This window comes from Callospermophilus lateralis, chromosome 3 (assembly GCF_048772815.1).
Source record: "Callospermophilus lateralis isolate mCalLat2 chromosome 3, mCalLat2.hap1, whole genome shotgun sequence".
NCBI lineage: Eukaryota > Metazoa > Chordata > Mammalia > Rodentia > Sciuridae > Callospermophilus > Callospermophilus lateralis.
Genome location: NC_135307.1, coordinates 198,041,392 through 198,057,378, shown reverse-complemented (window position 1 = coordinate 198,057,378; position 15,987 = coordinate 198,041,392). Strand labels below are relative to the sequence as shown.

Genomic DNA, 15,987 nt, shown 5'->3' with positions numbered 1-15,987 from the left:
ATGGCCCGTCGCCTCCCACCTCCCCAGGAATTCCGCGGCGCTGTCCCCGCAGGGAGGCAGGGCGCGGACCGCCGGGAGCTTTGCGATTGGTTGACCTAGCGGAGCTCGACTCCGCTGCGTGGCTGGCCGGCCACAGGCTCACCTCCTTCCCGCCGTGCTGGGGGGAGGAAGCGAGGTGGCCTTTACCCCCGCGCAGACCAGCCAGGAATGCGGGGCCGAGCTCCCCATTCTGTCCGCCCGAGGGCAGCGAAGGCGAGAGGGGGAGGCGCTGGTCTCACCACGCCACTGGGGGCGGGGGTGGGAAGAGACACATCTGGGGCGGTACAAATAGCGATCGGATTGCCGGCTGGAGAATCCATGCAAAACCCGGGCAGTTCGCCTTCCGCCCCTTCCCAAGCCCGGCGCCCCACGGGTCGACTACACCACGAAAGGACCTAAGCGCCACTGCTCATAATTGGCCAAAATCCAGCCCCAGTGGCGGGCATAGCCACGTGGCCAGCGCCCCAAGGTGCGCCCACCCCCGGGTGCATCGAGGTCCCTCGATGGTGGGGGCGCGCGGTACCCAGGCTCTCCCGGGCACTGCGCCACCGACGGCCTTGGAGCGTCTGGGCGTCCTGCGCTCCGAGGCCCGTCTATCCGCCGGTGCTGGTGAGAAACTCGCGAAGTTTGCCAGATGCGCGCACTACGACGGCGCGTCGGGGTTCGGGAACAACCGGTGACCCGAGGACCAGCGCGCTCCAGGTACAGGCGCGTAGGCAACGCCAGGTGCGCTGTCCCCAGGGCCGGGCGCCCTCGCCCAGCCGGCCTCTCCCATTGGGTGGTCTCCCCGCTGCCCGACACCCACAGGGAAGGGACGCGCGGGCCGGGGACCCCCGCCGCGCCGCCCCAGTGCCCGCCAGCCAGGGGAGGGGGCTTCCCACAATGCCCAGCGAGCTTCAGCCGGCACTTCCGCTGTCCGGCCGCCACGGGGGGGGGGGGCGTGCTGACCGACTGCCGCGCTGCCCCCGCCAGCCCGCTGCGCGGAGTCGCCGGGCCAGGGGCGGGGCGGCGGCCGGCGGCGGGGGCGGGGCCGGGGCGGTGGCCGCGGCCCGGAGCAGCGCGGGCCAATCAGCGGCAGGCGGGCGCGCGCCGGGGGCGGGGTCAGGGTCCGCGGGCGGGGCGCGCGCGGGCGGCGGGCCGCGGGGCTGGAGCGGCGCGGGGGCGCGCGCCGGCCTGACGGACGGACGGACGGACCGGCGGGCGGACCGAGCAGCCCCGGCGAGCACGCAGCTCGGACCCGCCCGCACGCAGCGCTCGCCAGCGGCAGCGGCTATCACCGGCGCCGGTCCGGCGGCCCCGGCGCCCGCCCGCGCCCCATGGGGTCACAGGTAAGCTGCGCCGGCTCATTGTCCGCGCGGCCGGGCCGGCGTACCGTGGCGGGGCCGGGCCGGGCCGCTGTAGCCCGGCCGCTCCGAGCCTGGCGCGCCCCCGCCCCACCGCCCGCCACGCCCCGCCCCGCGGGGGCGCCCTACCGGGGGCGATGGGCGTCCGGCGGAGACTAGGGGCGGCGCGCGGACCCCGGTCGCGGGTCCGGACCCGAGTGGCGTGGGCGGGGCGGCGGGGGGCGCGGATCCCCGCGGGACTGAGTGCGGAGGTGGCGGCGGCGGCGGGCTGCCCGGCCCCTCGGCCCCCGGCACCTCCTGCCGCCGCGGTCCCTCCCCCGTCACCTCCGAAAGGGGAATTTTCCAGCTGGTAATTTCTGCTGCGTCAACGCCCGGCCCCGGGAGGCAACCCGGGGGCGTCCCGCGCCCCCCGCCCGCGCCGCTCCGCTCGTCCTCCACCCGCGCCGCGGAGCCGCACCCGGACCCGCCCGCGCCGAGTTTGCCAAGAGTCGGAACTGCGGGAGGTGGGCGCAGGCAGGTCTCCGCACCCTGCGGGGCCTTGGGGGTCATTGTCTTCCTAGAAGCCGGACGCCGGCCCAGTCTCCATTTTAATCACGGGCCGAACCCGGGCGCAGGGCCCTGGCGCCGGGCGGCAAGGGGCGCGCAGAGAAGACGCGGCGCGCGGAGCGCACGGGGAGCGCGGAGGGAGCGGGGTCCGCTGCGAGCCGCGTCTTTGTTTCCCTGTAAATAGACATGTCAGTTTCACCGGGTAGCGCAAGACAGTGTCTGACAACTCAATCCCGAGGGCAAATGGGGAATTTTCTGCGCCAGAGAGAGGGCTCTGGCCAATTGGGGTTCCCCCGTTCCTCCAAGAATTTCACTGTTTGAAGGATTAAAAAGAACTATATACAATAGGGATGAACTGTGGAGCCTGAGGGCAAGCCAAATGGGTCGCAGAACAGGTAATTTCTTACATCGAAGAAATATAAACAAAAGAAAGTTTGACTGAGATTCTTAGGGAATTTCAGTGGCATTGGCGCTACAATCTCAGCGGAGCTCTTGGGAGGGTTATACTGGCAAGATTGTTATCTGCATTGTTTAAAGAAATGCTAATTAGGAAACGTTTCACTAGCAGCCGGTGCGGACACCTGTGCCTGGAGTGCTCCTGTGCATCAGAGTGGTGTAGTTGCAGAGTGTTTCCCAAAGTCTGTGTCGAGGAGGCTAACTTTCCGTGTTTGGTAACACTGGTGGATCCACTCTGTTGCTGGCCTTCGCTTTACAGTGTAAGGCAGTATTTCCACTCAGCAAGAGTGGAAAATAGTTTGTTCATCAAAAGGAGACATATAGACGCAAACGGTAGTATTTTATCATAGGATTCTTACATTTGTTATAACTTTGTGATAGTATTAGATATTTTGAAAACTTTGAGGTCCCAGTCTTGTTATTACCAAAAAGATTAGGTGAATAATGGGAATATTTAGGCGAAAGCTTTTTAGATATAAGTAGGAATTTAACACTGTGTCCTCTAAAAAGCTTGTGATTGTTTCCATATCCTTTACTGAAGGGAAGAGGGGTTATTGTGGATTTCTCTTTAGAGTAGTGGAATACCTCACTGGAATGTCTAGAAATCCAAAATTCAATCTTGCCTCAGGCCTGCCTGGGGACAGCATTTAATTAAGCCTCTCACTGACAGTATCCTGCATGTAAGAGTTTTGTTTTGCGTAGATAACTTTTGTTCAGGTTTAGCTGCTTTTGCCAGAACATAGGTTGTCAGGCCTCAGTCCCCTCCCCTTTCTGACTGGGACTGGTTGGCTGTTACATGGGGGCACTTGTCCCCTTGACATTGTATCCCCACTTAAATCATACCGGGGTCAGGTTGTCCCATGGCCTGTGGCTTCCCAGGTCCCTTGGTCACAAGTAGCACAGACATTAAGGCAAGCCAGGTACAGTGGTAAGCACTGCTCTACAGGTGCAGCAAAACGCCACAAAGCGTGGACACTGGTTATTGTCTGGAGATGTTTTATTTACAAACACTGTTAAACAGATTTAAATGTCAATAGTGAACTTCCCAGCACTGTCCTTATGTGGGGTTCTTCAAATTAGGGAAATTGGGCCACTCTGTCCCTGTGGTCTGTGTTTCTGGGGCGGCTGCTCAGTTGTGGTGCTCTGTGCTTCATCAGAGGTCTTAGACCAGCCTCCAGGAACTTAGGGACCCACTTACTGCATGGTGCTTAGAATGCACCACAAGCTGGGGAATTTGAGCTGATTTTCTCACGTTGCCATCACTTTCTGTGCTCAGGCGCCCTCTTGGTTGCTGGTATGAGAGGAAAGTTCTAGAAACCATTGCTCCCTTACATGCCCACACCAGTGTTCCAGCACTTATTTTGGGAAATTCTGTTTGGGGGACTGTATCTTCTTGCCCGACTATTGTTCTCATAAAAAATGTGGGCTTTATCCTCTGCTCTGATGTGTGTGCTTTACCTTAAGTTCTCTGGAGTGATGCAGATTCTTAGTTCCCCTGAGACTCTGTGCCTTTCTGTGGGGGAAGAAAGAAGATCCCTGTGGTTGCTGGAGTTTCTGAATCGCTGCACCCCATGAAGAAGTGGATGATGCAATAGCATCATGATCAAGGCCACAGACTTAACGTCTTTGACATCTTTGAAATACATCCTCTTGTTCCAGTCTTGGTTTCCTGCCTCTGGCTGCAGCTCTGGCTTTGGCATGGCTGGAGCTTGTCCTAGCATGTGCAGAACCTTGGGACTGAGACCGGGAACCTGTGAGTCTCCTCACTTTTGGTGGTTCTCAGACACTTTGCCTTCTTTTGCACCCTCAGGTGGTACTGTGGTTTGCTAGTGGTGGGAGAATGTACCTGACCATGTTGCTTGTAGGTGGAAAGTGGAAAGCCCTTTCTGACAGATGAGTTTTTCTATGCAGTGTTAAAACTAGCAGGCTCCTCAGATTTGATCTGAGTCTGACTTTTGTAGGATTTTCTGTTGGATGTTGAAATCAGCAGTACCATTTAACTCTAACTTAGATTTTAAAATTACTATGTTGTGTTTTTTGGGTGTTTAATTTTTTCCCCCTGGTGCTTGGGATGGAACCCAGGGCCTTGGGCATGTTAGGCAACATGGCTTGGATTAAACTGGGCATTTGGGGGATGGCTGAGAACCTCAGTGCATTTTTCAGCAGCACTGACAGCGCTTTTTGTGTTTCCACAGATGTACCATTTGAGCTGTGTTAGAGATACCCAGGGTTTTCCTGACCACTCCTTGGGGTTATTGAGGTCCTGCTGTGCACCAGCCTTCAGGTCGGGTTGGGGACAGAGTGCCAGTTGTCTGTGGGCATGCGGCAAGGGGCACGTAGGGACCACTGATGTGATGTGGTCAAAGAGGTGGGAGAGAGCCACCTTGAGGACTGGAAAAGGATAGAGTGTACACAGACTGTAGGGTGTGGAGGGGCATGTGTCTGTCCCAGGCACCTGAGTCAGGGCTCCAGAGAACTGCATCTGACCTGTTTTATGAGTGTGGTCTGCCCATGAGGGCAGGCTGGAGGGGGCAGCATGAGAAGGGATATGGTCTCCACTGCACCATTCAGAGCTCTTGCTGCAGCCCACAGTCCCTTCCCATGAGTCATACTGGGAGACCCCTCATCCTTTTTGGAGAGCTTGCAGAGGCAGTTCCTTCCCTGCCTAGAGCTGGGTGCTCAGGTGCCCCAGATAGGCCCAGTTTTTCTTGCTTTCCCTATCTGCTTGTGGCTCTCTGATTTGCTAACACCTCTGTCTTTCCAGCTGCCTGCAGGTCGCAAATGATCCATGAGTGTGTGTGTGAAAGATGGGTTTTTTAAAATGTCTTAATTTGCACAAAAGTTGGGCAGCATCACTGGTTTTTTTTTTTTTTTAAATTAATTATTTTTTTTTTAGTGAGAGAGAATGAGAGAGAATGAGAGAGAGAGAGAGAGAGAGAGAGAGAGAATTTTTTTAATATTTATTTTTTAGTTCTCGGCGGACACAACATCTTTGTTTGTATGTGGTGCTGAGGATCGAACCCGGGCCGCACGCATGCCAGGCGAGCGCGCTACCACTTGAGCCACATCCCCAGCCCATCAGCATCACTGCTTTTATGGGACACAGATCGACTTCTGTTTATGAGACAGTTTTGTTTCATTCATGGCTTTATCTCTCTCCTTCCAACCACTGCAAGAAACGAGGCCTCTCTCTCTTAGTGGGAACCCTCTCCTTCACCAGCAATGTTCAGGTGTGCAGGGGTCTCTGTAGAGGTTTGCAACAAGGCACCGCTGCATCTTGGGCTGGGATGGCAGGCGTAGGTCTGTGTGCTGAGACAGGCCCTGCCTCTCATAGGTCTGTCAGATGCATACCTAAAATGACATTTGAAGAGATAGTCTTAGTCTTCATAATCTTGTCCTGGTGCAGCCCTTTTTGAATTTTTTTTTTTTTTTTTTTGACCGAGTCTTACTAGGTTGCCCAGCTCGCCTCAGACTTGCAATCCTTCTGCTTCAGCCTCCCGAGCAGGTGGGTGACAAGCATGGCCACTGCTCCAGCCCTGTTTGGGTTTTTTTTCTTTTTTTTTTTTTTGGTACCAGGGATTGAACCCAGGGTTACTTAACCACTGAGCTACATCCCAACCCTTTTTTATATTTTATTTAGAGGCAGAGTCTTCGCTGAGTTGCTACTTGCCTCACTAAGTTTCATAGGCTGTCTTTGAACTTGTGATCCTCCTGCCTCAACTTCCTGAGTGGATTTACAGGCATGTGCCACTATTCACTTGAATCTTTTTTTTTTTTTTTTTTTTTTTTGTGGTGCTAGGGATTGAACCCACGGCCTTGTGCATGCAAGGCAAGCATTCTACCAACTGAGCTATATCCCCAACCCTCCTTTGAATCTTAAGATAGGTTTGTGATGTGCTATTCTCATCGACCCATTGAGCACTGAAGCCTGAACAGCAGCATGCTTTGATTTAGGAAGTTCAAAATCAGCTTAGGAATTTTGGTAGGAAGCAGAAATTACTCAGCTTCATTTAGAGGTGGAGAATGAACTACTGAAGAGGTGACCCCTGCAGGTGAGAATGGTGCTTGGGTTCATCATCATCCTCTAGCCACGGAATGCTGCCTTCTGTGCTCCAGGGGAGCCTGCCTAGTTGAGCATAGACCAGCATGCTCAACTTCTGAGGTGTCCCTCATGCCTAGACTCCACCTGTGTGGTTGTCACCCATCCAAGGAAGCTGCTGCTCGCCTGATACCCTGATGGCTGGTTTGTAAGGGGCATGTGTACCACTCAAACCCTCACCTTTCTAGATGTAATCTGGTCATTCCCAGCTCCGGGGAGAGGTCCACTCCCTGGCTGACATGCCTATTGACAAAGAAAATAAAGCAGTCATGCAGACTGTGGACATGCATTTTTGAGAGGACAGAGTTCAGGAGAGGAATCAGGATTGGAAGATGCAGAAAGGAGAATTGCTTCAGGGAGTGTCTGGCCAGGGCACAGTGTCCAGCATGGCACCTGTCCTCCCTCACATTGGCGCCTGGATGGCTGTAGCCATGCTCCCTGTGCTTTTTCACTTTGCGTCTCCTGAGCAGCAGCCACTGGCAGGCTGGGCATCTTCCTGAGGACACTTCACAGATCCAGGTGCTGCCAGTCCTGCTGTGGAACTGAGCCCAGTCTCGGCCGATCAGGGAACCTGAAGAGCTCAAGCCCTGGAAGGCCTCTGTCTTCTCCTCTTGGACCCCTCAGGCTCCATGCCTGGCTTTGTGTGTGCACACGCATGTCAGCTTGGGGGCCTTTCTGTCTTTTGGTGATGGAAACTGAGTCCAGTGTGCCATACCTCTGAGCTACATCCCAGGCTTTATTTTTTTCTTTTCTTGAGGCAGGGCCTCACTAAGTTGCCCAGGCTGGCCTAAAACTTGAATCCCCATGCCTGAGCCTCCAAGTTGCTGGGATGACAGGTGTGGTCAACATGCCCAACTTCTCTTTCTTGTTGAAGAAAAATCCTTCTACAGGATACCATGATGGGCCCATTGATATACTTAATAACTCGTCTTTAAAAAGCCATGGGCTACATTTTTGTATTGTATCAACATATGTCCTAACTGTTCTTGGTCTTACTGGGGTGCCTCCTTTCTCTAACAATTTCTCTTCCTCGGGGGCGAACAACTTCAAACCTTGAGTCAACCATTTTCCCCAGTTTGCCTGAGAAAGTTCTAGGAACAGGCAACTTGAAATAAAAACAAAATAAATCAAAACAAGAACACATTGTTTTTTGAAATGGTCACCCATTCTTTCGCCTTCCTTCAGGGGCGAGCAATTTCACTTACCCCCAAGCTTCAGACGTTCCCCGTACGGACCACCAAATGCTGCAGTCTGGCTGGGCACAAAATCACGAGCCACTCACAGTAGATTCAAACGGCAATTCTTTATTCCCGAACTCACACCGGCACTCTACAAATACATTCTGGGCAAAAATCCACACTCTCCACCAGGCTCTGAATCCCAAAAACTCTCTGAATCCCGGGAACTCAAGGAGTGGGTGCCTGGAGGCAGCAGGATACGCCCTATTCCCAGCAGGGTCCACCTTAAATCTGGAACCACCCTAAACCCAGAAGCCTTAAACCCCAATCCGCCCTAAACCCGGATCCGCCCTGGTCCTTGAGCAAGGTCACCTTTCATGCAAAGTCACTGCCCTCTAAGCAACATGGGGTAGGCTGACAAAGAAATTGCCATGTGTCATTCCTACTTGGCAATGGCTCTCAGCACCAACTCTGTGTGGCCCTCACACTCCACCAGGACCCTCTGGGGGCCCTTGGGTTTGATATTTCAACCTCCCTGCCTGATTCAGACATGGCACCAGTGCTTTCCTGGTGTTCATAGCAGTAAGAATTCACAGCGGAGTGGAGTGGCAAGTGGATTTTTCCTATGGAAACCTTATGTAAGAGAAAGTCAAAACGCTGTTGTTTCTCACCTTGGCCAGTAAATAGGTGGCTCTTCCTGACCAAGAAGGCTCAGGCAGGCTACCACCTGCTCTGTGTGGTTCACAAAGTGCTGTGTGGCCGTTTATGATTTTCCAGCTCTGAAGGGAAACTAAGGAAGTCAGGATATTGAAAACTTCAGGGGCAGCTGGGTAGCATGGTGCATACCTGCCATCCCCGCTACTGAGGAGGAGAAGCCAGATTGAGCAATTTAGCAAGATCCTGTCTAAAAATAAAATAAAAAGGGCTGGGGATTCAGTTCAGTGGTGGGGATGCAGTTCAGTAGTGAGGCACCCCTGGTTAATCCAGTGCCCAAAGCCAAAACCAAAACAAAGCAAAACACCAAACAGAAATTCCTCCACAGTTACTAAACATGCTAATGCCCTTGTCTGAAGCAAATGAAACATTTTAGGTGAATGTCACTCTTTGCACTTTAAATGTTTCTGTTTAGCATCATTTTGTTAAAAATGTGTCTGGGGGCGGGGGATGTGGCTCAGTGGTAGAGTGCTCACGTTGTGTGTGTGCGGCCCTGGGTTCAATCCTCAGCACCACATAAAAATAAATAAATAAAGTAAAGGTAAAAAATTAAAAGTGTGTCTGTATGTCATCCATTGTCACTCTTGCCTTTGGTGGTACTTGGGTGGATAGGTGACAGGAGAGCTCATTCCCCATTGCTGGCTGTCATGTAGGAAATGTTTGTGTTATTCTATTGCTTTGCTTGAAGACTGGCTCTTTATGCTCAGGTGTCTTGAATTTTTCGGAGACCATCAGAGGTGCTCTGTCTGCAGGGCAGTAAAACCTGAACCCCTTGAGTGGCCCACTAAGCAGCTGAACAGAGGGGTTTTCCATGTCGGGTTCATGTAGACTTTTCCAGTTCTTTCTCTTATGTGCTGGTGGATGAGACAAGGAGGCACTTCCAACATCCGCTGTGGTCAAGGCCCTTTTCACAGATGCCCAGGCTTTGGAGGAAGTAACCCTTTAGGAGGTGGTCCTGCCAGATTCCTTTGCTTCTTCTCTTGGTCTGGCATCTTGATCACTATTGCTATTTTTTAAAATCTGCTTAGCATTGTGGAAATTGCCAGAGATCCTGGGAAAGGGAGAGTGGGAGGTTCCAAAATCTCTGCTATGTGTGGCTTTGTGAGGCTGTGTCCAGTGACAGTTTTTTTGGGCTGGAGCAGAGTCACAAATGCTCACCAGCACCTGTGCATGGCCTGCAGGTGCCCTAGAAGTGGGGCCAGGGCTGAGAAACATGCCTTCACTTGGGTGAGGGCTGTGGCCCAGCATAGTGCCTACCCCCATGGGGGGCAAGCTTTGTGTCCCTGGGCTCCGTGCAGCTGATGGCGAGCTCATTCTTTATTCAAGCAGGTTTCTCTGCTTCCCAAGGAAGGCACTGTGAGCATTGAGCTTGATGCCTTCTTGGGCCTGTGAGGCAGCGTAGGAAACTGCAAGCTGGCCGGAGGCCATCTGTTGCTTGTGCAGTGCAGGCTGTGTCTCGGGTCTGGGGCAGCCTCAGTCCACCTTCCCCTGCAGAGCTACCCCCAGAGCAGCCGGCCAGTGTTGCATGCATTGCTTCTCAAGCGGGTGACGTGCTGTACATCTGTCCGATGCAGCCCATCTGGAAGGGCTCGGACTCTGGGCATCCTGCACTTGGAGTGACTTTGCCACATGTTTCCTGTGTGACTTTGCATAGCACACACCTCCCTTCAGGTGAAGGTGGCCTGTGGAGAGCCTCATAAGACTCACCCTTAAAGCAGGACACTGTAGCACATGCCTGTAATTATAGCCACTGGGAGGCTGAGGCAGGAGGCTCTCAAGTTCCAGGCAAGACTCAACAACTCAGTGAGGTCCTGTCTCAAAACAAAAGTAAAAAATGGCCGTAGGGGACTGGGCTATAGGTCAGCAGTAGAGTGTTTGCCTAGCATGTGGGAGGCCCTGGTTTCTATCCTCAGCACCACGTAGAGTAAATAAATAAAAATAAAGGTATTGTGCTCATCTACAACAAAAACGTATTTTTAAAAAAAAATTAAAAGGGCTGGGGATGTGGCTCTGTGGTAGAACCCCTGGATTCAGGCCCCAGTACCCTCAAGAACTACTGAATCAGAATGTGGTGGTGGACTGTGGCCCAGGGTGAAAACCATTAGCGTCCCTTCTCAGATGGCCTTTCCTGCTATGCTGTGGGGCAACTGGGGTGCTGCAGGCTGCTGTTCATATGCTTCCTGTGGCTGAAGATGGCAGAGATTTACCTGGTGTTGGTGAGCTTCCTCCCTCCCGAGGCTCTGGGGAGGACCCTCCCTGCCCCTTCCAGCTTCAGGCCTGCTGTGCCTGGCTGGTGGTCACATCTCCCAGTCTGCCCTGTCCTCCCCTGTGGGTATCCATGCTCCCCTTTCTAGGGGTGGCAGTCACTGTGGGTTAAGTAGGGCTCATCTGAACTCGATCACATCTGCAGAGACCCAGATTCCAAGTGCAGTCACAGTGGACGGTGTGGGGTTCAGGCTTCCACAGACCCGCCTCACTGACACATTTCCATAGATGTCACTCAGGCTCTGCCTGGGAAGGCTTCTCTGGGTGTCATGAGCTGTTCCTTCTCAGGGCACCATGTCCCTGACAGAGCTGTTCTTTACAGCAGAGGTGCAGGTGACCACCATATTAAGTAGTATGTCCCTTGGCAGGCAGGGTTCCTGGCGACGTGGCAGCCAGCAAACCGGCAAGCATCCTGGCGGGGGCAGCAGTGATGCGGAGACTGTGGTCTCAGCCTGCAGGGGGCTGCAGAGGCTTGAGGCAGGGAGGGCCGGGGCTCCCACATTTCAGTGGGGGTGAGGAGAGAAGAGCCAGGTGTCTGGGCTGGCTTGGAGTAACTGTCACCGCCCCTTCTGCCTCCCTGTCTAAAGCAGGACTGTGTCCCCTCCTCCCAGCACCTCACTTGCATGGCTAATTGCCCTTGTGTCCTTCCTTCTCCCTGTGGGTTGGACCCAGAACCTTGTCTGTTTCTCTCCCTGGCCCTGGATAGCAGGTGAGACCAGTGCCCTTCAATTTTTTGGTACCCAGGGTGCTTAACTACATGTCCTATCTCAAGCATGTTTTTATTTTTTATTTTGAGACATGGTCTCCTTAGGTTGCTTAGGGCTTCACTAAGTTGCTGAAGCTGCCTTTGAACTTGGGATCCTCCTTCTTCAGCCTCCCGAGTTACTGGGATCACAGTTGTCCACCTCTATGCCTGGCCAAATCTCAGAGCTCAGTAGTGCCTGACAGATGGCCATGACCAGCCCAGAGCCCCGCCCTGGTAACTGGAGATGCCTGCCAACCCAGGCAGGTGAGGTCTCAGGCCTGGAGAAGTCCTTCCCTGAGGAGCCTGCAGGACATGCATGGGCTCCCACCTACCCACCCTCCTGTCTGCAGCACCCCGAGGTTTCCCACACTATGTGTCTTGTCTGTGGCCTTGGAACAGAGAGGGGGGCTCCCAGAAAAGCTTCACTAGGCATGAAGTGTCGGTTGTAGCCTGCCAGAGCTGCCCACAGCCCCACTGAAGAATTTCCTTCTGCTTTCAGACCCCCCCTTGGGCTTTGGCTGCTTCTCTGTGAGGGGTGAAGAAGAAAGCAGGTCTTTCCCTTGTCCTCTGGGGAGACCCCCCAAGGCAGTCCCCACTTCTAGGTAAAACCCACCGGTCCATGGCAGTTATCGCTTCTAGGTGAGGCCCCCAGGGCCACTCCCAATTCTAGGTCAGACCCCCCCATGGCAGTTCCCAGTTCTAGGTGAGACCCTCCCCTTGGCAGTTCCCAGTTCTAGGTCAGACCCCCCATGGCAGTTCCCAGTTCTAGGTGAGACCCCCCCATGGCAGTTCCCAGTTCTAGGTGAGACCCCCCCATGGCAGTTCCCAGTTCTAGGTGAGACCCCCCCTTGGCAGTTCCCAGTTCTAGGTCAGACCCCCCATGGCAGTTCCCAGTTCTAGGTCAGACCCCCCCTTGGCAGTTGCCAGTTCTAGGTGAGACCCCCCCCATGGCAGTTCCCAGTTCTAGGTGAGACCCCCCCCTTGGCAGTTCCCAGTTCTAGGTCAGACCCCCCCTTGGCAGTTGCCAGTTCTAGGTCAGACCCCCCCTTGGCAGTTCCCAGTTCTAGGTCAGACCCCCCCTTGGCAGTTCCCAGTTCTAGGTGGGACCCCCCCTTGGCAGTTCCCAGTTCTAGGTCAGACCCCCCCTTGGCAGTTCCCAGTTCTAGGTCACACCCCCCCTTGGCAGTTCCCAGTTCTAGGTCAGACCCCCCCTTGGCAGTTCCCAGTTCTAGGTGAGACCCCCCCTTGGCAGTTCCCAGTTCTAGGTGAGACCCCCCCATGGCAGTTCCCAGTTCTAGGTGAGACCCCCCCTTGGCAGTTCCCAGTTCTAGGTCACACCCCCCCTTGGCAGTTCCCAGTTCTAGGTGAGACCCCCCCCATGGCAGTTCCCAGTTCTAGGTCAGACCCCCCCTTGGCAGTTCCCAGTTCTAGGTGGGACCCCCCCTTGGCAGTTCCCAGTTCTAGGTCAGACCCCCCCTTGGCAGTTCCCAGTTCTAGGTCAGACCCCCCCTTGGCAGTTCCCAGTTCTAGGTGGGACCCCCCCTTGGCAGTTCCCAGTTCTAGGTCAGACCCCCCCTTGGCAGTTCCCAGTTCTAGGTCAGACCCCCCCTTGGCAGTTCCCAGTTCTAGGTGAGACCCCCCCTTGGCAGTTGCCAGTTCTAGGTGAGACCCCCCCATGGCAGTTCCCAGTTCTAGGTGAGACCCCCCCATGGCAGTTCCCAGTTCTAGGTCAGACCCCCCCATGGCAGTTCCCAGTTCTAGGTCAGACCCCCCCTTGGCAGTTCCCAGTTCTAGGTGAGACCCCCCCTTGGCAGTTCCCAGTTCTAGGTGAGACCCCCCCATGGAAGTTCCCAGTTCTAGGTCAGACCCCCCAATGGAGTTCCCAGTTCTAGGTCAGACCCCCCCCTTGGCAGTTGCCAGTTCTAGGTCAGGCCCCCCCATGGCAGTTCCCAGTTCTAGGTGAGACCCCCCCATGGCAGTTCCCAGTTCTAGGTGAGACCCCCCCTTGGCAGTTCCCAGTTCTAGGTGAGACCCCCCCATGGCAGTTCCCACTTCTAGGTGAGACCCCCCCTTGGCAGTTCCCAGTTCTAGGTGAGACCCCCCCTTGGCAGTTCCCAGTTCTAGGTGAGACCCCCCCTTGGCAGTTCCCACTTCTAGTTGAGGCACCCACTCTCAGAGCAGTCCCCAGCTCTGGAGAACCTGAAGTTCCTTTTGGCCCTCCTTTACTGGGGTCCTGACACCTGGGAGGTGGCTTGGTCTTCAGGTTAGAAGGTGTAGGAGGGCAAGCACCCTGGCTCTATTGGGTTCCCGCCTCTGCTCCTAATGTTGTGGTACTCTCAGTCTAGGACATTGCACTTGGTCTCTTTAGGCCCTGTCCCAGAGCCCTTTAAAGTCATAACATTAAGTTAAACCAAAACTGGACACAGGGGCATACATGTGTCATCCCAGCTCCTCAGCAAGGCTGAGGAAGGAGGATTGCAAGTTCCAGACCAGCCTGGGCAATTTAGGAAAGTTGAACATAAAATAAAAGGGCTAGGATGTAGCTTAGTGGTAGAGTGCTCCAGGGGTCAGTCCCCAGCGCTCATCACTGCACACAAGGTTGAGCCCAGCTGCCAGTGCCAGGATTCATGTTGACCTTAAAAGAATAGAGAGGACATGGGGCTGGGGTTGTGTCTCAGTGGCACAGCACTCACCTAGCGCGTGCGAGACGCTGAATTTGATCCTCAGCACCACATAAAAATAAATAAATAAAATAAAGGTATTGTGTTCAACTACAACTAAAAAATATATATTAAAAAAAGAATAGGGCTGGGGATGTGGCTCAAACGGTAGCGCGCTCGCCTGGTATGCGTGCGGCCCAGGTTCGATCCTCAGCACCACATACAAACAAAGATGTTGTGTCCGCCCAAAACTAAAAAACAAATATTAAAAAAAAATTCTCTCTCTCTCTCTCTAAAAAAAAAAAATTAAATGATTAAAAAAAAAAGAAATTGATTAAAAAAAAAAAAGAATAGAGGACAGGAGGCTTGCTTGGCACCCCTTGACTGAGGCTACGCAATGTGCTCCTCAACCCCAGGTGCCCCAAGATGCCCTCAGTTGCTCTCTGGGTCCCCAGGTGTCCCTGGTGGCACCCCCATACCCCATCTGGGCCTTGAGGCCAAGCAGTGGGTAAGTTGCTGAGGGAGTGGCCTCTGCTAGAGGCCTGCTGGGGGGCTGTGCTGCTCCTTCTTTTTTTAAATATTTATTTTTTAGTTCTAGGTGAACACAATTTTTTTTATTTTTATGTGGTGCTGAGGCTCGGACCCAGTGCCTCATGCATGACGGTGAGCGCTCCACCACTGAGCCCCAGCCCTGCGCTGCTCCTTTGACTGTGACTCTGGGTCTACACCACAGACACATGTGCTGAGCCTACAACCTGGCCCCGAAGGGAGGCAGCTAAGCCGTGGCCGTTCCCCAGGGCTGAGGCTTGCACAGGTGGGCGAGGGCTGTTCCGCCGAGCTGCACCCTGCCCCGGGCTCAGGTGCACTACCCAGGTCACCTGGTGCCCCCACTGCTCACCACCCTGAGGAGTGCCATCGGTGGATCCTCTGCCTTCCTCCTGAGCTGTGGAGTTGTCTTTTTTCCTAACATTCTTCCTTTCCTGTGTGTGTGTGTGATGCTGGAGATGGAGTTCAGGGGTGCTCTACCACTGAGCTGCACCCTGGTCCTTTGTATTGTGTATTTTGAGACAGGGCCTCACTGTGTTGCCGAGGCTGGCCTGGGCTTGGGTCCTCCTGCCTCAGCCTTTGCAGTAGCTGGAATCACAGGTGTGGCCCTGCAGAATAGGGTAGTGTTTACAAAATCACTGCTACTTATGCCTGGCCTCCTAGGGTGCGTTGCCACAGGACTAGACAGGCTCTTCCAGCCGGAGTTTCTTCTTGACGGGTTCTGGCAGCCAGCTCTGAGGCCGAAGTGTCGAGGGGCAGCCCTCCTGAGGGCTGCAGGCCAGGCCCCTCAACTGTGGCCCGTCCTCTAACCCAGCCTCTGTGGCTGTCTTCATGCAGCCTTTCTGTGCATCTGTGCCCACATTCCCCCTTTGCGTATGGACCCCTGCTTGCCTCACCCCACTCAGTTGGGAGAGGCCTAGATTCCTTTCTGGAGCCACAGTGCAGGCCCTGCACCCTCCACCCTGCTGCAGCCCAGCATGAGGGAGAGTCCTGCTCCACCTGGTGGGGCCCGGGGCACGCGGTAAGCTTCCCTTGCTGCGTGGTCTTCCACCGCCTCATGCTGTTCACCTCCAGCCCTCGACCTAGGACCAAGGACCTTGCCATCTTGTTTTATTTTTATCAGCACTTTAAAAAGGATGTTTTGAGATATTCTTGGGTTAAAAATGAACAGTTTTGGTATTGCAGGTTTAATGTGATGAAAGCATGGTAGTTTTTTGACCTGATTGTGTACATGGAACCTGTGTGGTATTGAGGTGTGGTCCCTGGGCTGAGAGGCCCCAGCTTCAGTAGCGGGGCAGGGCAGCTCAGGCAGCACTGGACAGTAGGTGTGCTGCTAGTTTAAGGACAGAGTGGCTGGGGCACCCAGGAGGGCTTCCTGGAGGAGGCAGGGCCCGTC

At 54.5% G+C, this 15,987-nt stretch overlaps 1 protein-coding gene across 7 annotated transcripts in view; it reads left to right on the top strand.

The window, feature by feature from the left end:
- Positions 1–328: 328 nt before the first annotated feature.
- The window catches only part of Zbtb46 (zinc finger and BTB domain containing 46), a 54,534-nt gene continuing 38,875 nt past the window's right edge, over positions 329–15,987 (top strand). For 5 of the 7 annotated variants that reach the window (XR_013090850.1, XR_013090852.2, XR_013090851.2 and 2 more), the window contains exon 1: positions 1,211–1,367. The gene's annotated coding sequence lies outside the window, so the exon portion shown is untranslated. Of the gene's footprint in view, positions 766–1,210; positions 1,368–15,987 lie in introns of those variants that run through there. The other 2 variants (XM_076852128.2, XM_076852129.2) reach the window with 2 other exon arrangements.